A 23041-nucleotide genomic window follows, 5' to 3' on the forward strand; every position below is an offset into this window, starting at 1 on the left:
GTTAGAAGGGAGATTGATCAGTCATTATTGAATGGTGGAGTAGACTTGATGGGCCTAATTTTACTTCTATTCCTTATGATCTAATCTAGCGTACCACAAACATGAAGATCGCTCAACCCTGAGTATGTTGTTGAAAAGCAAATCCAATTATCTTTAATACTTAAAGTGTGAAGAGCAAATTCACCCAGAAGATACTAATCTCACTATAGTTTATTATCAAGCTAGTTTGGACTTTTAGCTTTATCTCTATGTAATACAAATTCACTTCATGGTCTTCACCTTCCCACGATATTGTATGTTTAATCCCAATGTGTAGGAAAGAACTGCAGATGCTGGTTTAAATTGAAGGTAAACACAAAATGCTGGAGTAACTCAGCAGGACAGGCAGCATCTCTCGAGACAAGGAATGGGTGACATTTCGGGTCGAGACCGTTCTTCAGGTCAGAAGCCAGATGCCAGTTCATCAGCATTTCTGAACAGAGGAATGCTGCATTATCAGAGTATTATTGTACAGTAAACCCTCATTATAACGGGCCATGGGGGGGGGGGGGGGGGGGGGGGGAGGTTGTGTCCATTATTGCCGATCGGCCACTATAACCGAATAAGGAATTATCATTGTATAATTTGGAGAAACAGACAACTACAGTTGTAGATTAATACACAAAAGGACATGAACTTCTGGAGTAGCTCAGCTGGTTAGACAGCATCACTAGAAAACATGGTATGGCGACGTCTCGGGTCCAGAACCCTTTCCTGTCTCTCATTCTGGAACACAACCGGAAATCCAGGTGTGGATGGCGTGGGAGATGCAATGATCGGCACAGTCATTCGTTGTGGCTCGTGGAGGGCAGGTGAGCAAAATAGGGTCGGGAGTGGCAGCGACTACGGCAGTGGTGATGGTGGCGATGGTGGCGGCGGCATTGGTGACGGCAGGGTGATTGAGGTGGTGGTGGCAGTAGTTATGGTAGTAGTAACGGTGGTGGCAGCTACCCTGGAGACTGGGATGGGGTGACAGCGACGGCAGTGGTGACGGCAGGATGATTGCAGTGGTGGTGGCAGTAACTGCGGCGGTGGCCATGGTAGCTACCACAGGGGTGGCAATGGTAACGGTAACTGCAGTTGGTGTGGCGGAGGCAGCTGGAGACATGGCACGGGCCACGGTTGCGTCGGCAGCCCAGTCCGGCAGTGAAGGTCAGTAGGTCAGTCCGATATAACTGAAATCAGTTATAAAGGGGTCCGCAAAAATAAGGGTTTACTGTATTGTTAAACACTTGAAAGAAAATATGCCCACGATTCATGTTTAAGAGAACTGGATGGCTGAACAGCACAGCATACAACAGTCTAAAATCAACATAAACTATTTTGCATTATTAAAGTCATTTAGGCAAGTATGAGAAATTACGCAATTAATCGTAATACTATATGTTCACCTCAACACTGATCTCGCCTTTTATAATTTGTCACTTCTCCTATCAAGCATTATTCTCCTCCATGGTAAATTCAAGATTAACCTTGCCAAAAAGTTGTGGATAACTTCATTCATGTATAAAACGATAGGGAATTTTTTTTAATGGAGACGAATGTTCACGTTTTCCAACTTTCATGCTAGTTTTCTTACATAATTTCAGATCTTTTGGTCCATAAATTGGGCATATATTAAAGTAAGCTGCAAGTTTGTTACTGAAACAACATACATCAGCCATCCTCGTATTCTGCTTGGGTAGATAATAATCCAACTGTATGAATGTTGTAATTGGCAATTTTAGGTAACCTCTACCAACCCCCCTTGTCTCCCCAATATCCCCTCTCTTCATACCCTTGGGCCCCACCTGGACTCCCAACTATTTATCCCCTCCATTCCCCCCCCCCCCCCCCTTACAGGAAGAAGATTGAGAAACTCATAGCGTGTTGGCAAGGCAACAACCTTTCCTTCAATGTCAGCAAGTCAAAGGAGATTGTGATTGACTTCAGAAAGCAAATCCACGGTATACATTGGTGCCAAAATAGAGATGGTTGAGAGCTCCAAGTTCTAAGGAGCAAATATCACCAGCAACTTGTCCTGGACCAGCCATTTCGTAGCAATGATTAATAAAGCACACCAATGCTTCTACCTTCTTTGGAAGGCGTAAGAAGTTTGGCATGTCCCCAACAACTCTCACCAACTTCTCCAGATGTGCCGTACTAAGCATTTTATCAGGATGTATCACAGCATTGTTCGGGAACAGCTCCATCCAAGCCTACAATAAATTGCAGTTATAAACGTAGCCCAGACCATTGAGCAAACCAATTTACAATCCATTGACTATCAACACTTCATGCTGCTTGGCAAGGCCACCAGCATAATCAAGGACCAGAGTCTCAACCCAGTCACACCCTCTTCTACCCTCCCCCATCAGGCAAGAGGTACTGAAGTGGGAAATAGCATACCTTCAGATTAAGGGAAATCTTCTTCCCAGCTGTTATCAGGCAACTATACCATCTGATCAACAACGAGAGCGGTCCTGACCTACCATCTATCTCAATGGAGATCCTCGGTCTATCCTTCATCGGACTTTACCTTGCACTAAACATTGTTCCCTTTATGCTGTATCTGTACACTGTAAACGGCTTGATTATAAGCATGTAATGTATTTTTGCTAAGTGGATAGCACGCAACAAGAGCGCTTTTCATTGTACCCCGGTACACGTGACAATAATAAACTGAACTGAACTCTTCCCCCCCAGCTTCACAATCCATAACTCTTCAAACACGTTTCAAACATGCTACTGTTCTTATCTCTGGCCTTTGTTCCAACCATCTGCCTGTCAAAAATACCCTTGTCTGTGTGACAACTTATTACCTGCCATGCTTTGTCCTGCCTCTCCCTATTTCCAGCTTTCTTCTCCCCTACAATCAGTCTGAAGAAGGGTCTTGACCCAAAATGTCACCTATCCATAGTGTCTAGAGATGCTGTTTGACCTGCTGAGTTACTCCAGCACATTGTGTCCTTTTGTGTAATAGCTAGCATCTGCAGTTCTTTGTTTCCACACTCTAAACCTTTTGTGTTCTTCTCATTGTGCTCCCTGCAACAGTTGAAACACCAGTCCAATTGGCTCCATAAACATAGATCATCTTCAAGAGTAAACTAACTTGCTAAAGACTACAGTACAAGAGTATGCCAGAACTGCGAAGCATCGCTGCCGCCGCGAGGCTTCACCACCGCTGAGGCCCCATCGTCACAAGGCTTCATTGCTGCCGCAACCGAGGCCTCACCGCTGTCAACGCCCCACTTCATGCATCCGTGGTGCCGATCCGGGCCCCAGCCGCAGCTCCGTCGGCCGCTTCGCCCGACCCGGGTTTCTACCCGCGAGGCCCCGGCCGAGCCCCGACCCGGGCTTCTACGCGGCGATCCGGGAGGCCTCGACACCACGGCGCCTTGATAAAGGCCTCCGGCTGCGTTCTCAGTCTACGGCCGCGGCCCGTCATGAAGTCGGTTGACAGTGAAAATGCAATGGCAAAGATTAAAAGACCGTACAGATGAACTATGAATAGAGAATTGGTAGGCAGACAGGAAGCAAAGAGTAGGAATGAACAGGTCCTTTTCAAAATGGCAGGCAGTGATGCGGGATGACGTAAGGCTCGGTGCTGGGACCCCAGTTGTTTACAATATATACTAACGATTTAGACGAGGGAATTAAATGTAACATCTTGAAGTTTGCGGATCACACAAAACTGGGTGGCAATGTGAGCTGCAAGGAGGATGATATGAGGCTGCAGGGTGACGGATAGCTTGGGTGAGTGGGCAGAAGCATGTCAGATGCAGTATAATGTGGATAAATGTGAGGTTATCCACTTTGGTGGCAAGAACAGGGAGGCAGATTATTATCTGAATGGTATCAGACTAGGAGGAGGGGAGGTGCAACGGGACCTGGGTGTGCTTGTACATCAGTCACTGAAAGTAAGCATGCAGGTACAGCAGGCAGTGAAGAAAGCCAATAGCATGTTGGCCTTCATTGCGAGAGGATTTGAATTTAGGAGCAAGGAGTTCCTCCTGCAGTTGTACAGGGCCCTGGTGAGACTGCACCTGGAGTATTGTGTGCAATTTTGGTCTCCTAATTTGAGGAATGACATTATTGCTATTGAGGGAGTGAAGCGTGGGTTCATCAGGTTAATTGCTGGGATGGCGGGACTGACGTATGATGAAAGAATGGGTCGAATGAGCTTGTATTCGCTGGGATTTAGAAGGATGAGAGGGAATCTTATAGAAACATATTAAATTTTTAGAGGATTGGACAGGGTAGATGCAGAAAAAATGTTCCCGATGTTGGGAGAGTCCAGAACCAGAGGTCACAGTTTAAGAATGAGGGGTAGGCCATTTGGGACTGAGACGAGATTTTTTTTTTTCGCCCAGTGAGTTGTGAATCTCTGGAATTCCCTGCCATAGATGGTAGTGGAGGCCAATTCGCTGGATGTTTTCAAGAGAGAGTTAGATTTAGCTCTTAGAGCTAAGGGAATCAAGGGATGTGGGGGAAAAGCCAGAATGGGGTACTGATTTTGGATGACAGGCTATAATCATATTGAATGGCGGTGCGGGCTCGAAGGGCTGAATGGCCTACTCCTGCACCTATTTTCTATGTTTCTATGCTCAAATAGAAAGTATTAATTTATATGATATTTTTGAATCGTCTAACAGCTTTGGTCTTTTGTATTTACTAGAACAATAAACATGAATGACAATAAACTGCACTCCGTGGCCAACCTAAATCTGTTGTGCTCCAGCATGCAGTATGTTTCTTGATAATACCTTTAATAAAATCTTCTGGGAACAGCAGGATGCCATATAACTGTTGATGTTTTTGCTGAGCAATCTGATCTTAAATTTTGGATCTCATTTCTTAGCCAGTTTTACAAATTTAGCAATATAGTACATGTTATAATTAACGACATCAAAATATCATACACATATACCTTTCTTTCTATCTTTAATCCTATACCAAAATACTGCAGGTGTTTAAAATCTCAAGCAAAAAAGAGGAAATCCACATCAGGTAACACCCAGCCAATTAGCATCACCAAAACCAGTGAACAAAAAAATGAAATGTGTTTAGTTGCAGAAAAAGGCAGATGAGTGGAGGGAACAAATGAGAAGATGTAAAAAATTGGCGACATGAGATACTAAATGACACTCAAGATTGTGGCTCTGCTGGCTAAGATAGAGAGGTAAAGATATAATGATTAACATGGCTGAACATCCGAAACTCACCAAGATGCACAGTAAGAGCCCGAAACGTCACCCATTCCTTCTCTCCCGAGATGCTGCCTGACCTGCTGAGTTACTCCAGCATTTTGTGAATAAAAAGATGCACAGTAAAATCTTTTGATGCCACTAGGGAACATAACCCATGGTTTCAATTGTCCATCACTTGAATTCTCATCCCATTGCCACTCTGACATGTGTCTTTGGCCTCCTGTACTATTTCATTCGGCTCAGTGAAAGTTTAACAAACAGCCCATGATCTTCCATCACAGTTCAACTTCCAGGTAATCTAGTTTTATAGCTCATTTCCATAATCCAAATTATTCTCCCTCATTATTTCAGATCTTATTAAACACACACCTCCTCCAGATATCTCTGTGATATACCATGCTGCTAACACAACCATTCCTACTTGTATCACTCCACTATTCCTTACGCCTGTCATTTGACAGACTTCCCTTTTGATCTCTCTGCCTCCGCACCTCCTTCACTATAAATTACATTTGCCTTCACTGATTACTTTCCTAGCCCCAATGAAAAGTAAACAACTCATAACATTAAATAAGTTTCCCTCTCTCTAAGCAGATGCTGTCTTACCTGGGGACAGTATTTTACAGGGCGGCACAGAGATAGAGTTGCTGCCTTATAGCGCCGGAGACCCGGATTTGATCCTGACTACGGGTGCTGTCTGCACGGAGTTTGTACGTTCTCCACGTGGGTTTTCTCCAAGATCTTCAGTTTCCTCCCACACTCCAAAGGCGTACAGGTTTGTAGGTTAATTGGCTTGGTATAAGTGCCCCAATGTGTGTTACACTATCTTAGTGTGTGTAGGATAGTGTTAATGTGCGGGGATCGTTGGTCGGTGTAGACTCGGTGGGCCGAAGGGCCTGTTTCCATGCTGTATCCAAACTAAACTAACAATTAATTAGGACAGCAGCAGAATAAAAACAGAGCCAATTTTAATTGAATTTACATGTAGTCAATTTTACGACACCAGAGTTCTACTCCAAATATTTGCCATGGATGTCTCTAATCTCCAGAAACCTGGGTTCAATCCTGACCGCCGCTGTGTGGAGTTTGCATGTTCTTCCTGTGACTGCGTTTCTTTCGGGTACCTTGGTTTCCTCCCACGCCTTTGACATGTTGGTGGATCAGTAAGCAAGAAGTGATTAGAATATGGAGAAAATAAAATGGGTGTAAGATTCATGTAGATAAGTATTCGATGGTCAGCGCGAACAATAGGTTTCTAACTCTGAATCTTACTAATATGAAAACATCCAAAAAGTGAAAATGTTTAAGATTCATGCTGAATCTAATGAAGGTCTAATGAAGCATTTCAATACACTTTTGGATTGTTTTGGACTTGTGACAAAAAAAAATCACACAGTATTAATGGGCAAACACATAACTGGTGATGGGTGTCTTGTGTTATGAGCAATTCAAGGCTTCAGAAATGATTGTTCGTTTGCTTTATTATGCACAGTGCCCTCCATAATGATTGAGACAAAGACCCTTCATTTATCTATTTGCCTTTGCACTCCACAATTTGAGATTTGTAACAGAAAAAAATCACATGTGGTTAAAGTGCACATTGTCAGATTTTATTAAAGGCCATTTTTATATATTTTGGTTTCATCATGTAGAAATTACAGCTGTGTTTATACATAGTTCCCCCCATTTCAGGGCACCACAATGTTTGGGACACATGGCTTCACAGGTGTTTGTAATTGCTCAGGTATGTTTAATTGCCTCCTTCATGCAGGTATAAGAGCTCTCCGCACCCAGTCTTTACTCCAGTCTTTCCATCACCGTTGGAAACTTTTATTGCTTTTTATCAACACGAGGACCAAAACTGTGCCAATGGAAGTCAAAGAAGCCATTATGAGACTGAGAAACAAGAATAAAACTGTTAGCGATATCAGCCAAACCTTAGGCTTACCAATATCAACTGTTTGGAACATTATTAAGAAGAAAGTGAGCACTGGTGAGCTTACTAATCGCAAAGGGACTGGCAGGCCAAGGAAGACCTCCACAGCTGATGACAGAAGAATTCTCTCTATAATAAAGAAAAATCCCCAAACACCTGTCCGACAGATCAGAAACACTCTTCAAGAGTCAGGTGTGGATTTGTCAATGACCACTGTTTGCAGAAGACTTCATCAACAGAAATACAGAGGCTACACTGCAAGATGCAAACCACTGGTTAGCCGCAAAAATAGGATGGCCAGGTTACAGTTTGCCAAGAAGTACTTGAAAGAGCAACCACAGTTCTGGTAAAAGGTCTTGTGGACAGATGAGATGAAGATTAACTTATACCAGAGTGATGGCAAGAGCAAAGTATGGAGGAGAGAAGGAACTGGCTAAGATCCAAAGCATACCACCTCATCTGTGAAACACGGTGGTGGGGGTGTTATGACCTGGGCATGTTTGGCTGCTGAGGGTACTGGCTCACTTATCTTCATTGATGATACAACTGCTGATGGTAGTAGCATAATGAATTCTGAAGTGTATAGACACATCCTATCTGCTCAAGTTCAAACAAATGTCTCAAATGCTCATTGGCCAGCAGTTTATTCTACAGCAACACAATGATCCCAAACATACTGCTAAAGCAACAAAGGAGTTTTTCAAAGCTAAAAAATGGTCAATTCTTGAGTGGCCAAGTCAATCACCCGATCCGAACCCAATTGAGTATGCCTTTCATATGCTGAAGAAAAAACTGAAGGGGACTAGCCCCCAAGGCGGCACGGTGGTGCAGCGGTAGAGTTGCTGCCTTGCAGCGAATGCAGCGCCGGAGACTCAGGTTCGATCCTGACTACGGGCGCCGTCTGTACGGAGTTTGTGCATTCTCCCCGTGACCTGCATGGGTTTTCTCTGAGATCTTCGGTTTCGTCCCACACTCCAAAGACGTACAGGTATGTAGGTTAATTGACTGGGTAAATGTAAAAATTGTCCCTAGTGTGTGTAGGATAGTGTTAATGTGCGGGGATCGCTGGGCGGCGCGGACTCGGTGGGCCGAAGGGCCTGTTTCCGCGCTGTATCTCTAAATCTAAAAAATCTAAAACAAGCATAAGCTGAAGATGGCTGCAATACTGGCCTGGCAGAGCATCACCAGAGAAGACACCCAGCAACTGGTGATGTCCATGAATCGCAGGCTTCAAGCAGTCATTGCATGCAAAGGATATGCAACAAATTTTTATTTACATGACATTGCTGTGTTCCAAACATTATGGTGCCCTGAAATGGGGGGACTATGTATAAACACTGCTGTAATTTCTACATGGTGAAACCAAAACATATAAAAATGGCCTTCATTAAAATCTGACAATATGCATTTTAACCACATGTGATTTTTTTTTCTGTTATAAATCTCAAATTGTGGAGAACAGAGGCAAATAAATAAATGATGGGGCAACGTCCCAAACATTATGGAGGGCACTGTATTAAGTTGACATTATGCCCATTAAGTCTGTGCTGGCTCACACAGCATTCTCATCAGTTTTATTCCTTCGCTTATTTTCCTGGAATCTGTTCTCTCATCAATAACAGCACTGCCCTGATTCTCCTTCCACTCACTTGTACTAGAGTCAATATACAGTAGCCAATTCATGCACACTTCTTACAGAAGACAGGAAGGTACACAAAATGCTAAAGTAACTCAGCGGGTCAGGCGGCATCTCTGGAGTTACATAGATCGGCGACATTTCGGGTTGGACCCTTCTTCAGCTGTCTGCAGAAGGGTCGCAACTCAAAACATCGCCTATCCATGTTCTTCAGAGATACTGCCTGACCCGCCAAGTTATTCCAGCACTTTGTGTCCTTTTGTGTAAATCAGCCCCTGCAGTTCCTTGTTTCTACTCGAAGGCAGGAGCTGTGTAGCAACAGTATTACCTGTGGTACTATTTATCTGCAAAACTTCAATAAAAGCTAAGAACCATCTGCAGGGTGGGGCTGTGTTAGGAATAGTTTAACCAATAGAGTGAAGTAACTAATTATTTCTGAGCCACAACTGTGTGGATAGGCCAAATAATCTTAATAAATATTAACACTTATTGATTTAAGAGCTTCAAAAATTTAGTTATTTGACAGCACTCGTGTTATATTAAAAGTTGCAAAAAGACTGCAGATAGGTGTATTAATTTATTTGCAGATAGCAAAAGAAGATCTTGTTCCTGAACAAACTTAATAATGCAGATGAGACAATTCTCTTTTGGCAGTGCATTGAAAAGAACACACCTCTTGGTGAAGATCAAACAATAGTGTGGCGGAAACTAGAGATGGGATTATTGTCCTTGCCTGTGCAAATACACCTGCTACACTCAAGCGCTCAACAGTCAACATTGTTCAACCTGCTATGCTGACCTACGGTCTTATTCATTCTTTACAGATGTAATAAGCAGATCTCAAATGACAGGCGCAAGGTTCGATAGTAAGGAGGTAGAGGCCGAGAACCTAGCAGTACTGTGGGTCTGCTGGAAAACTGCAGAATAGTCCTCCTCCTGTTACCATAACTGTGGAGATCAGTGATGCAGGATTTTAAATTGCTTGGTAGAACAGGACAAATTACAACATTTATGATCATTTGAATGAAAATAACCTTTGATACCCGTTACAATTTCCGAAGAGGAATTGTTACAATATGTAAAGGGGGTGAACATGGAACTAAACGTGAAAATGAAGTTATGAAGTAGATGATTTGCAGACAGGGTGAAATTTTTCAAATGTGTTCAGGAGATTTTCCTCTGGCAACATGTAGAGGGCCCCACACGAGAGTGGGCTACGCATGATCTAGTCTTGGGAAATATGGGAGGGGCAAGTGGATGAAGTGTTCATGGATGAGCGTTTTGGGAGAAATAACCACTGTGATGTTAAGTTTAAGATAGTTATGGATAGAGACAGAGTGAGCACACTAGTTAAAATTCTAAATCTGGGCAAGGCCAACTTTGAGGGTATGAGACAGGAACTCGCTCAAGTTGATTGGAGCAGGTTGTTTGAAAGCAAAGGAACGTCAGGAGAGTGGGATGTTTTTAAATGTGTGCTGACAAACATCTAGGACGTGCATGTTCCTGTTAGTGTGAAGGACAAGGCAGGTGAGCATAAGGAAGCGTGGACGACAAGGGAAATTGAGGCTCTGGTCAAGAGTAAGAAGGAGGCATTGGGCAGGTACAAGCAACTGAGATCAAGCATGTCCCTGGAGGAGTTTCAGGAACTGAGGAACAAGCTAAAAAAGGAACTCAGGGCAGCAAAAGAGAGGACAGGATACAGCTCTGGCAGATAGCATTAAGGATAATCCCAAGAGATTTTATGTACGTAAAGGGGAAAATGGTAACCAGAGAAAGAATGGGACTCCCTCAGGAATCAAAGAGGTCAAATCTGTGACGAGACGCATGAGATGGGCAAGGTCCTCAATGAGTATTTCTCCTCTTTTTTTTACCGTGGGGAAAGACATGTGGACTGGGCAACTTGGGGCTGTCAATGGAAGTGTCTTGAGAGCAGTCAGTGTTACTGTCGAAGAGATGCTGAAGGTCCTGACGCATATGAAGGTAGCCAAATCTCCTGGGCCTGATTATATACGAGGAGACTGGGAAGCTAGAGAGGAAATTGCAGATGACACAGCTGAGATTTATCAGTCGTCATTAAATACAGGTGAGGTGCCAGAAGACAGGAGGGTGGCAAATGTCATGCCTCCATTCAAGAAGTGCAGGGAAAAGTTTTGAAAATACAGGCCAGTGAGCCTAACATCTGTGTTGGAAAATTACTGGAGAGTATTCTGAGTAACAACCTATTTCTGAGCCACAACTATGTGGATAGGCCAAATAATCTCAATAAAAAATTAACACATGACTTAAGAGCTTCAAAACGTTAGCCATATGATGGCAGATATTGTTTTAAAAGTTTGTGTCAATAAATTGATTGCAAAAAGGCTGCATTTATTTATTTGCAGTTAGCAAGGGAAGAACCTGCTCCTGAGCAAACTTAATAATGCAGATGAGACAGTTCAGTGTTGGCACTGCATTGAAAATAACACACCTTCTTGGTAAAGATCAAATAATAGTGTGGAGGAAGCTAGAGATGGAATCATTGTCCTTGCCTGTGCAAACACGCCTACTATACTCAAGCCTCAACAGTTGATAATAGCCAACATTGTTCCATCTGCAATGCTGAAGAGAGTGTAAAGGTCTTAATCATTCTTTACAGATGTAATAAGCAAATCTCAAAGGATAGACGTAAGGTTCGACAGTCAAGGAGGTAAAGGCAGAGGACTCAGCCTTTGGAAAACTGCAGAATTACCTTCCTCCTGGAGGTTTGTTACCATAACTGTGGAGATCAGTGATGCAGACAACATTGAAAACTGTTTGGTATAACAAGACAAATGACAACATTTAATGATCATATGAATGAAAATAAGCTTTGACGGCATTACAATTTCAGAAGAGGAATTGTTACAGTATAGACAGGCTGTGAACATGGAACTAAAAGTGAAGACGACATGGTGAAGTGGATGATTGTGACACGAAGGAACCTGTGGTCGGCTGGATGATGACATTGTCTCAATGGTCATAACCCTCATCAAAGACACCCGTGGCAACAGCGGCAGTGATGACAAAGAACAAATTAGATATTAGGAAGGATTGGGGAGAAAACTAGGATATAAGCACATAAAATACTTACAGCAGAAATGTTTCAGGATGCACAAAAAGATTTAAGTGTTCAACCCCTTCAAACAAAACTCATTAGGGAGAGATTAAACAAACAAAATGTAAGTCCTTTTAAATCTAGTGTCAAGCATTTCTTTATACAAAGCATCTTCACAAATGGTCCCTTACGATTAATGATGACTATATTCCATTCCAGTTCTTGGATTTTGAGATGACTGACAGGATCTGTGGACTCTGATACTGGTAGGGGATATGCTTGGGTTGTTGTGCACTCCTTAAACAGACAACCCATGTGTCACAGGGAGTTTGCGTTCCTAGAAATGTATCTGCATTGCAATTTTCCATAAGGTGAAACCACATCATCTGCACATGCATCAAGATAGGAGAGTGATTTGCAAATTCTAAGAGTGACTTTCCAAATCCAAAATCCAAAAAAATCCAAAATAGCTTTATTTGTCATTCGTTCAGAACAAGATTACTTAGCCAGCAGTACAAAAACACAAGACACAACCCCAACACAAACATCCATCACAGTGACTCCAAACACCCCCTCACTGTGATGGAGGCCAAAAACTTCCCCTCTCTCTTCCCCCATGCCCTCCCACGTACAGACAACTTGACCCCTACCGAGGCGACCGACCCGCACAGCCCCCGCAGGGAGATGGAAAGTCCACGCGGGTGAGCCGCACCGGGCGATGAAAAGTCCCGCGGCCGCGCCGCACTGGAAAGTCCCGCGACCGAGCCGCACCGGGCACTGTTCAGTCCCGTGGCCGCGCCGCACCGGGCGATGGAAAGCCCCGCGGCCGAGCTGCTAGAACACAACTGTTAGAACACAACTGCTCTAACATCAGGCATGTGTGCAGTCACAACACGTGAACTCAAGGTTCCCAATAGTACCTTGAATGTCCCTTCGTCACTTGCAAATATTGGTTGACTCATTCTCTGGCACTGAGGATGGGCCTAAAACATGACATTTGAAAAACAAAGGTCCTCCACCAATGTGCCTTGCTACACATTACCATCCTTCAACAACAAAGGCCTTCAAAAATGTGGATAAGTTCCCATATCTTGAGAGCCTTGATGTTGCTTGATGTCCTGAGCCTTAATATCTTGATGTTGTTAAGCTGGAAAGGTGGCAGAGAAGATTTACAAGGATGTTCCCAGGACTCGAGGGCCTGAGCTATATGGAGAGGCTGAGCAGGCTAGGACTTTATTCCTTGGCGCGCAGGAAGATGAAGGGGGAGATCATGAGGGGAAAAGAAAGGATGACAGGTACATGGATACAATAGGTTTAGAAGAATATGGGCCAAACACAGGTACGTGGAACTAGCGTAGAAGGGGCATGTTGGTCGGCGTGGGCATGTTGGACTAAAGGACCAGGTTCCATGCTGTATGACTCTTCGAGAGCCACCTCTCAGCAAAGACAGATGTTGAAGATGAAATTGATCATTGCTTTCAGTGTACAAGTATAGCCTTTGGTCCCATAAGGGAGAGTGACCGACAACCAAGACCTCAATTGTGCCACAAACCTCAGGATCTACTCATCACCAGTAATCCCCTATTCTTCTGTTTGCTTGAATTACTCACAATAGACACATTAAAGCAAGCAAGAGACACCACCAACTATATCTCTGTAAAATATGATCCCAATCACTATCCCCAATAGTGAAGCATTAGTTACATTCATTTCTGCTGGGCATGTCACAACATTACGTGCCCGACATAAGAGCCCCAAAATTCATAAATGCATCAGATTTTTAAAAATTGCCAACAACTGGCATCTACAATTTGAATATATCCATAATCTAAATATTGTGTGATCCCAATTTACATTGGATATCACCTTGTACAGGTAAATATCAGGAATAACTATAATTTCACAAAGTAAGCACTTCAGAAAGTAGATTCATAGGTACTAATTTTCTTTATGACTTTGGTACGAATGGCCATTTTGAGGTTACGAATGATATTTAAAAATCACTCCCTTACATAAACTACAGAAAAAAGCTTAAGACTAAATTGTCATATTAGGCATCACATACTTTTAAATACAAGTCCATCAAGTATCTACAATGTTCCCTGTTCTTGTTGCTTATTTACATGGTGCCCCTCCGCAACAACACCCAAAAATACATCAAGTTTGTTCCCAAAAAAGATTCCCAGAGGACGCCGCGCCCTGAAGGCTCCTGGAGGGCACCACAGCCTATAGGGGAAGCAGCTGATCCCGACAGACCATGGCAGAACGCAAGGCCCAGCTACTGAGCCGGCCCATGCTCGGAGGACCTTGACGGATCGTGGCCTGGAAGTGGAGCCCGCAGAGCTGCCGCTGCTCATCCCCCAAAGATCAGAAGGATGAAGCTGGCCAAGACGACATACACTACAGAAGAGGAGGAAGGGAGGCGACGGCTGGCGGCCTGCAGCAGCCTTGTGCTTGCCTGAATCGAGTACCGCTCATAACAACTGGAGCGTGGACTGGACTTGTGAAATGGTACCAAAACATAGCGCCTCGCATTCGGGCTCAGTGGACTATTGCTGTACAATTGCTAATCGGGGATGGTATGGCAACACTCTTTTGGACTCCTTGTAAGAAAAGAATTTCACCGTGCGTCTAAGCTTCGCACATGTGACAATAACGCACCATTGAACCATTGTTCCACTCCATTATTTTACCCAGTTCCATTCTTCCCAATACTCCAATGCTCTGAAACTAACAGCTGTGGTTTTGACACCTCTGAACTTCAATTTTTGGGCTATCATCTATTCATAAATTTGAGTTAATCTAAAAATCATCTGCCCAAATCCCATTTTATACAAGGTTTTGTTTACCCATTGTTTATTTGCCCACTGACTTCCATCAGCTACCACAATTTTTGATGCAAATTCTCAACCTTTACAAAATTGCCTCAGACTTTGCATCTCCCTACATCCTTTATCTAATTCTCAAATCCTCCAAGATTAAAATGCTTCTCCAAAAACTTGCCTCTTGTGCATTTGTCATTTTGAAATCACACAACAGCTGGCAGTTTCAACTGTCCAAGTGGGCAGCTTCAGCTGCCCAAACATTAAGCCGTAAATTTCTCTCCCTATTTCTGCAATGAGTATAGGGAGTTAGGTAAAAGACTAAAAAGCAGGACCTCCAGGGTAGTTTGATGGATTGCTTCCAGTACCTATGTCATTTGTGTCAAATGAGGGTAGGCACAGGAAGACAGAGGAGTTAAAACATGTGGCTGAAGAGTTGGTGCAGGGGGCAGGGATTCAGATTTCTAACCATTGGGATCTGTTCTGGGGCAGAGGCGACCTGTATAAGAGGAATGGGTTGCACCTTAACTGGAGGCTTACCAATATCTTGGCAGGCAGATTCGCTAGTGCTACACAGGTGGATTTAAACTAGATTGGAAGGTGGGGGGGGGGGGGGGGGGGGGGTTGGATCCTACTCAGAACCGATACAGAAGTTAGAAGTTGGTATGGAGGGTGATGAGAGAAGGATTAGTAGACAGAATATGCAGAAGAAACTCAGGGAGCAAAAGAAGGAATGTTGGTTTAAATTGCACTATGCAAGAGACCTGACAGGTAAGGCAGTGAATGTAGGGCATGGATGGGTGGATAGGTACGTGTGACTGTGACATTGTAGCCATTGTGCAAACCTGGTTAAGAGAGGGGCAAGACTGGCAGCTCAATGTTCCAGGGAACAGGTGCTTCAGGGGAGATAGGCGTGGCAGCAAAGGCGATGTGGTGTTGTGTTATTGGTTACGGAGGATGTCATGGCCGTGGTCAGAGGTGACATTATGAACGAGTTATTTAGTGAGGTTATATAGGTGGAGCTGATGAACAAGAAAGTTTCCCCAGAGATGTTGCCTGACCCGCTAAGTTACTCCAGCTTTTTGCATCTATCAACAAGACAGGGATGTTCACCTTGTTGGGAGTGTACTACAGGCCCCCAAATAGTCAACGGGAATAGAAGAATAAATATGCAAGGAGATTGTAGACAGCTGTAGGTCAAATTAAGTTGTGGTAGTATGGTATTTTAACATTCCGAATATTGACTGGAAATGTCACGGTGAGAAAGGTTTAGACAGGGTAGAATTTTTCAAATGTGTTCAGGAGGGATCCCTCAGGCAATATGTAGAGGCCCCCATACAGGAGATGGCAATGCTTGATCTAGTCTTGGAAAATTGGGACGGGCAAGTGGATGAAGTGTTCGTGGATGAGCCTCTTTGGATAAATGACCACTGTTCTGTTAAGGTTAAGATAGCTATGGATAGAAACAGTAGGCCCACGAGTTAAAATTCTAAATTGGGGCAAAGTCAACTTTGAGTGTATGACGTAGGAACTCGCTCAAGTCGATTGCAGCAGGTTGTTTGAAGGAAATGGAAGGTCCAGAAAGTGGGATGTTTTTAAAAGTGTGCTGACAGGAGTCCAGGACATGCGTGTTCATTAGAGGGAGGGATCTCAGTGTGCAGGAGTATTGAGTATAGACTTTGGGAGGTCATGTTGCAGTTATACATGACATTGGTGAAGTCACATTTAGGTTATCCTGTTCAGTTTTGGACACCATGTTATAGGAAAGATGTTGTCAAGCTGGAAAGGATGCAGAAAAGATTTACAAGGTTGTTGCAAGGACTTGAGGGCCTGAGCTAAAGGGAGAGATTGAGCAATTTAGGACTTTATTCCTTGGAGCGCAGGAGGATGAGGGGTGATCTTAAAGAGATGTACAAAATCATGACATGAATGGATTGGGTAAACAGAGTCTCTTGCCCAGAGTAGGGGAATCGAGAACCAAAGAACATAGTTTAAGGTCAGGGGGAAAGATTTAATAGGAACCTGAATCACCGGTTCCTCACTCCCCTCCATTGAGTCTATCCAGAGTAGGCGATGTCTGCGAAGGGCGCGCTGCATCGTCAAGGACAGCTCTCACCCCAACCACAGATTGTTTACCCTCCTCCCATCTGGGAGGCGCTACAGGTCTCTCCGTTCCCGGACCTGCAGGTTCAGGAACAGCTTCTTTCCTGCGGTCGTTACCTTACTTAACTCTGCGCTTCAGTGATTACTGCCACCCCCCCACCCCCTCCAGGCACTCCTCCCATCAGTGACTGATCTCGTTCACCGGAATTTCCACTAACGCTACTGTGCATATATGTATATATTATATGTTTTACTATTCCATCACATGCACTCTGGTTAAGATGCTAACTGCATTTCGTTGTCTCTGTACTTGTACACTGCACAATGACAATAAAGTTTGTATTGTATTGTATATTGTAAGGGGAACTTTTTTTTTTACACAAACAGTGGTGGGGCTATAGAATGTGCTGCCAGATGAGGTAGTTGAGGCAGGTACTATTGCAGCGTGTAAAAAACATTTAGACAGGTACATCAATAGGATAGGTTTAGGGGGATAAGGGCCAAACGCAGGCAGGTGGGACAAGTGTAAATGGGACATGTTGGTCGGTGTGGGCAAGTTGGGCCAATGGGCCTGTTTCCATTCTGTATGACTCTAATAAGACCCGAGTAGGACACCCAAAGTGACTTAATCCAAATGATACTAGAAATCTGTCTAAATTACTAAATGTGCATGTTTACAAATAATGTACTGCACATCTCCCATTAAAAGCAGACTAAAATGTTCCAGATATGGTATTTTATTTCACATCCAGTGGGCATTCAAAATATACTTTTCCCCATCTTTCTTTTTGCTGAAATGCTTCATATTTTCAGCATTGTCCACTTTCAACATTTACAATTTGTTTTTATTTCTGCATCATTTATTGCTACTAAACACCACTCCAAAACAATATTAGCATTAAACACATTTACACTGTCAGCTGGTTCTCATTGGTACCATTCTCCTCTCTAAGGAAGGTGGGTGTGTTCGATTCCAGTGATTTGTGCATTAAAATCAAGACTGACACACCAAGGCAGTATTTCAATAGTGAGGCAGAGAGTGGTGTCAACATTTGGATGAAATGTTATACCCAAGTCTCATCTGTTTTCTCAAGTGCATCCAATATCTCATGCGATACTATTTCAAAGAAAAACAGGTGATTAATCTTGAGAGTCCTGTACAATAAATACCCATCCCATTACTTGTCATTACCAAAACAAATTACTTGGTCACTGTTGTCAACATAACAAAATTGGCTATGCTTCAAAAGCTCTCCTTTGGCTGTAAAACACCGATCCCTAAAAGCATTGTGGGAAGCAGCATTTTTTTAAAAAAGTGAAACGTCATGTCATTTACTTGTTCAGAGCATCCTTCTATCATACTAATTTCAAACGTTTCCTGATGTGATGAAATATTCATAAGCATATCAGGGTCTTAATCTAGGCCTGGGATTTGAATCTGCATCAGATACTGGTTGCAGTTCTGATGAAGGTCAGCAGACTGCAATGTTAATGCCTTTGCATGCCACACACTTCCAGCATATTTTGTTCTTGTTCAGATTTCGCTTTTGCATTGCACGACAGTAAATTTGATAAGAACAATATTCCTCTCTTCCAACCAAGATTTCATTGTTTATCAAAAATCCTGTTGTGCTCAATACTTTAAAGATTTGGTATCAATTCAGGAAACATTTCAAATTTGCAGCTGCATCTCTTTTAGGTCCATTATGTAACAATCCATTTTTCTAAATTAAGACTGTCTGGGATTTATCCAGAGGTGGAGGATACATGTGATAGATGTTCGGGCCCACGCTGTCATTTGAGCCATATGTTTTTCCTTTGTCCACGATTACATAATTTTTGGTCCGGCTACTTCAATATAATGTCTACTGTAATGGGAATACATCTACAGCCCTGTCCATTGATAGCCATCTTTGGGACCCCAGATGAGTCAGGTCGCTTAAACTCTGTGCAAAAATAAATTATTAATTTTACATCTTTAATAGCCAGACGTCGCCTACTCCTACAGTGGAAATCTCCTAACCCTCCCTCTGTGTCACAGTGGCTCAAAGATAAAATGTTTTTTCTTAAACTTGAGAAAATTAAATATATTGAGGGAATGTACTGATACATTTTTTCACAAATGGCAACCTTTTTTTAGCATACTCTACAGACTTGCAGGTTCTGCCGGACTAAGGGCTGGTTTGTTAAATTCTGGTATGTGTAGGGGCAGTCTTCATTCTTAATTAGCCAGGGTGGGGTGTGTGACTGATGGTATGGTTGGATTCTTGGGATTTTGCATTACTATATATTTTTTTATTATTTCTATTTCTATTTCATTTATGTTTCTGTATATTCTTGTATTTTTCTTTTGTGTATTATTTGAGTGTTTCTTATTAACATGTCTCTTTTCTTCTTTGTGTTGACTTATTTAAAATGTACATCTGCACGTTCATTGCTATGTCATTGCTGTTCTGAATAAAAATATTTTGCAACACATAGGGTTGGGGTTAGAAAAACTATAATTACACCTCAAATACCATTTTTCCACCAAAGGAATCATGACCATTTGTTCCTGTGCTCAAGCTCACTTTCGTTGACATTTCGGGTAATTCCAGGATTGAACGAACTTAACAACCATCCACACACATTAAAGAATTTCAATGTTTTCCAACAATCCCTCCTAACTCCAATCTACAACAAAATGCCGATGGCATTTCTCTTGTTAATCACCTCAGAATCTTGCACAACCCTACAAATTCATTTTTTATTTTTCTAGCATTATACAAGTTCAGGCCAACCTTATTGAACCTCCACTCTTAGGAGAACCAAATTACAGGAATCTAGCAAAGAAATGCAGCATTGCCTCCAAGCTATATATATATATATACAGTGCCCTCCATAATGTTTGGGACAAAGATCCATCATTTATTTATTTGCCTCTGTACTCCACAATTTGAGATTTGTAATAGAGAAAAAAAAAAATCACATGTGGTTAAAGTGCACATTGTCAGATTTTATTAAAGGCCATTTTTAAACATTTTGGTTTCACCGTGTAGAAATTACAGCTGTGTTTATACATAGTCCCCTCATTTCAGGGCACCATAATGTTTGGGTTTACATGGCTTTACAGACGTTTGTAATTGCTCAGGTGTGTTTAATTGCCTCCTTAATGCAGGTATAAAGGAGCACTCAGCACCCCAGTCTTTCCTCCAGTCTTTCCATCACCTTTGGAAACTTTTATTGCTGTTTATCAACATGAGGACCAAAGTCGTGCCAATGAAAGTCAAAGAAGCCATTATGAGACTGAGAAACAAGAATAAAACTGTTAGTGGCATCAGCCAAACCTTAGGCTTACCAATATCAACTGTTTGGAACATCATTAAGAAGAGAGCACTGGTGAGCTTACTAATCGCAAAGGGACTGGCAGGCCAAGGAAGACCTCCACAGCTGATGACAGAAGAATTCTCTCTATAATAAAGAAAAATCCCCAAACACCTGTCCGACAGATCAGAAACACTCTTCAGGAGTCAGGTGTGGATTTGTCAATGACCACTGTTTGCAGAAGACTTCATCAACAGAAATACAGAGGCTACACTGCAAGATGCAAACCACTGGTTAGCCGCAAAAATAGGATGGCCAGGTTACAGTTTGCCAAGAAGTACTTGAAAGAGCAACCACAGTTCTGGAAAAAAGGTCTTGTGGACAGATGAGACGAAGATTAACATATCAGAATGATGGCAAGAGCAAAGTGTGGAGAGAAGGAGCTGCCCAAGATCCAAAGCATACCACCTCATGTGTGAAGCACGGTGGTGGGGGTGTTATGGCCTGGGCATGTATGGCTGCTGAAGGTACTGGCTCACTTATCTTCATTGATAATACAACTGCTGATGGTAGTGGCATAATGAATTCTGAAGTGTATAGACACATCCTATCTGCTCAAGTTCAAACAAATGCCTCAAAACTCATTGGCTGGCAGTTCATTCAACAGCAAGACAATGATCCCAAGCATAGTGCTAAAACAACAAAGGAGTTTTTCAAAGCTAAAAAATGGTCAATTCTTGAGTGGCCAAGTCAATAACCCGATCTGAACCCAATTGAGCATGCCTTTTATATGTTGAAGAGAAAACTGAAGCAGACTAGCGCCCAAAACAAGTATAAGCTAAAGATGGCTGCAATACAAGCCTGGCAGAGCATCACCAGAGAAGTCACCCAGCAACTGGTGATGTCTATGAATTGCAGACTTTAAGCAGTCATTGCATGCAAAGGGGATGCAACAAAATACTAAACATGACTACTTTCATTTACATGACATTGCTGTGTCCCAAATATTATGATGTCCTGAAATGGAGGGGGACTATGTATAAACACTGCCGTAACTTCTACATGGTGAAACTAAAATGTATATAAATGTCCTTTATTAAAATCTGACAATGTGCACTTTAACCACATGTGATTTTTTTCCATTACAAATCTCAAATTGTGGAGTACAGAGGCAAATAAATAAATGATGGGTGTTTATCCAAAATATTATGGAGGGCACTGTACCTTCAATAAAAGACACAAAAATCAACAATCGGCCATTATACTATAAATTTGTTTTCTTCAAAACTATATAAAGCTCACCCCCTGTACATGGAAGATATTTTGTACTCAAAATGTCTAATGCCTAGCATTTACCTTGATTGTTTATTGTAATTTCACAATTTCCGTCTGCGCTGGTTCTGCAGCTAATCTTAGACTTCTATATTCGGCTTGACATCATGTGAAACTAGATAAGCATCAAGCATTAGTCAGTGGTCAGCCCCATATAACATAATTCCATTGTTATAATTCTCTTAATCTAAATGTTGCACAAAAAGGCTGATAGCATGTAGAAACTGCAGGAAGTTGTGAGCTGGTGGAGGTAGGTTAAGTGTCATTAATATCAAACATTTCCCAACACCTGGAAGCTTATAGATGAGAATATGGGTGCAAGGTAAAAATGAATCCTTGGGAGAATGGAAAAAATAATTTATAGACTATTAGTTTAGTTCATTGTCACGTGTCAGTTACAATGAAAAGCTTTTGTTGCGTGCTAACCAGTCAGTGGAAAGACAATACATGATTACAACTGAGCCATCCACAGTGTATAGATACATGATAAAGGGAATAGCATGACTAACATTTAGTGCAAGATGAAGTCCAGTAAGTCCAAAGATAGTCCGAGGGTCTCCAATTAGGTAGATAGTAGTTCAGGACTGCTCTCTGTTTGTTAATAGGATGGTTCAGTTGCCTGAAAACACATGGGGGGAAAACTGTCACGGAATCTAGAGGTGTGTGTTTTCATACTGCAGATGTAGGTGAAAGAATGTTTTGATCAAGATGTTGGTGTTCTCAGATAGTAAAGAATTTTTGTTTTCAAATTAATTGTTTGAGATCTGGTTGTTGCTGTCAAGACCAACATGTATTGCCCATCCCCATATTCTCTTCAACTGTGTCATTTCAGAGAGCATTTTAAAAATGTATTACATGTGGAACTGGAGATGCACACGGACATAGTTTCAGTTTAGTTTGTTGGTATAGTGAAAAGCTTTTGTTGCAAAATCAGTAAAGCAGATGGGTTTTTCCAACTATCCAGTAGTTTTGCAGTCATCAGTAAAGAGATTTTTTAAAAATCCAGATTAATAACCAAATTTACAATTCCACAGCCTCCCCGGTGGAGCCTAAGACTCATTGTTGTTGTTCTTGGTCTTTGAATTAGACCTCTAATTTAACCGTTATGCTTTTCATTAGAACTAGAAAGTAAAAGCAAGTTTTAAGATGTCAAGAGAAGCGAAGGGAGAACAAAGGATTTAACACAAATTTAAAATAATTGATAGGAGAATTAGTGGGTAGTTTAGAAGTAATATTCTTATCCACATGGTGGCAAGTGGCTGGACTTTACTGATTAAAAAAAGTGGGTGAAGGTAGAAACCCTCAATCAAACAAGGGATATGGGGAGAAGGCAGGAATGATTGTGAATGATCAGCCATGATCACATTGAATGGCAGTGCTGGCGTGAAGGGCCGAATGGCCTACTCCTGCACCTGTTCACAAAATGCTGGAGTAACTCAGCGGGTCAGGCAGCATCTCAGGAGAGAAGGAATGGGTGACATTTCAGATCGAGGTTTCGCTTGGGCAGCTTGGACGTTTCGGGTCGAGACCCTTCTTCAGACTGATGTCAGGGACAAAGGAAGGATATAGGTGGAGACAGGAAGATAGAGGGAGAACTGGGAAGGGGAG

General features: G+C 42.4%; 1 protein-coding gene across 2 annotated transcripts in view; it reads right to left on the bottom strand.

The window, feature by feature from the left end:
- Positions 1-23041, bottom strand: part of casd1 (CAS1 domain sialic acid O acetyltransferase 1) — an 82122-nt gene that overhangs the window by 49520 nt on the left and 9561 nt on the right. Inside the window, exon 2 of one of the 2 annotated variants that reach the window (XM_078422603.1) lies at positions 21943-22052. The exons of the other annotated variant lie outside the window; for it this stretch is intronic. The gene's annotated coding sequence lies outside the window, so the exon portion shown is untranslated. The remainder of the gene's footprint in view (positions 1-21942; positions 22053-23041) is intronic. 2 annotated transcript variants of the gene reach the window in all.

This window comes from Rhinoraja longicauda, chromosome 2 (assembly GCF_053455715.1).
Source record: "Rhinoraja longicauda isolate Sanriku21f chromosome 2, sRhiLon1.1, whole genome shotgun sequence".
In the NCBI taxonomy this organism is placed as follows: domain Eukaryota; kingdom Metazoa; phylum Chordata; class Chondrichthyes; order Rajiformes; family Arhynchobatidae; genus Rhinoraja; species Rhinoraja longicauda.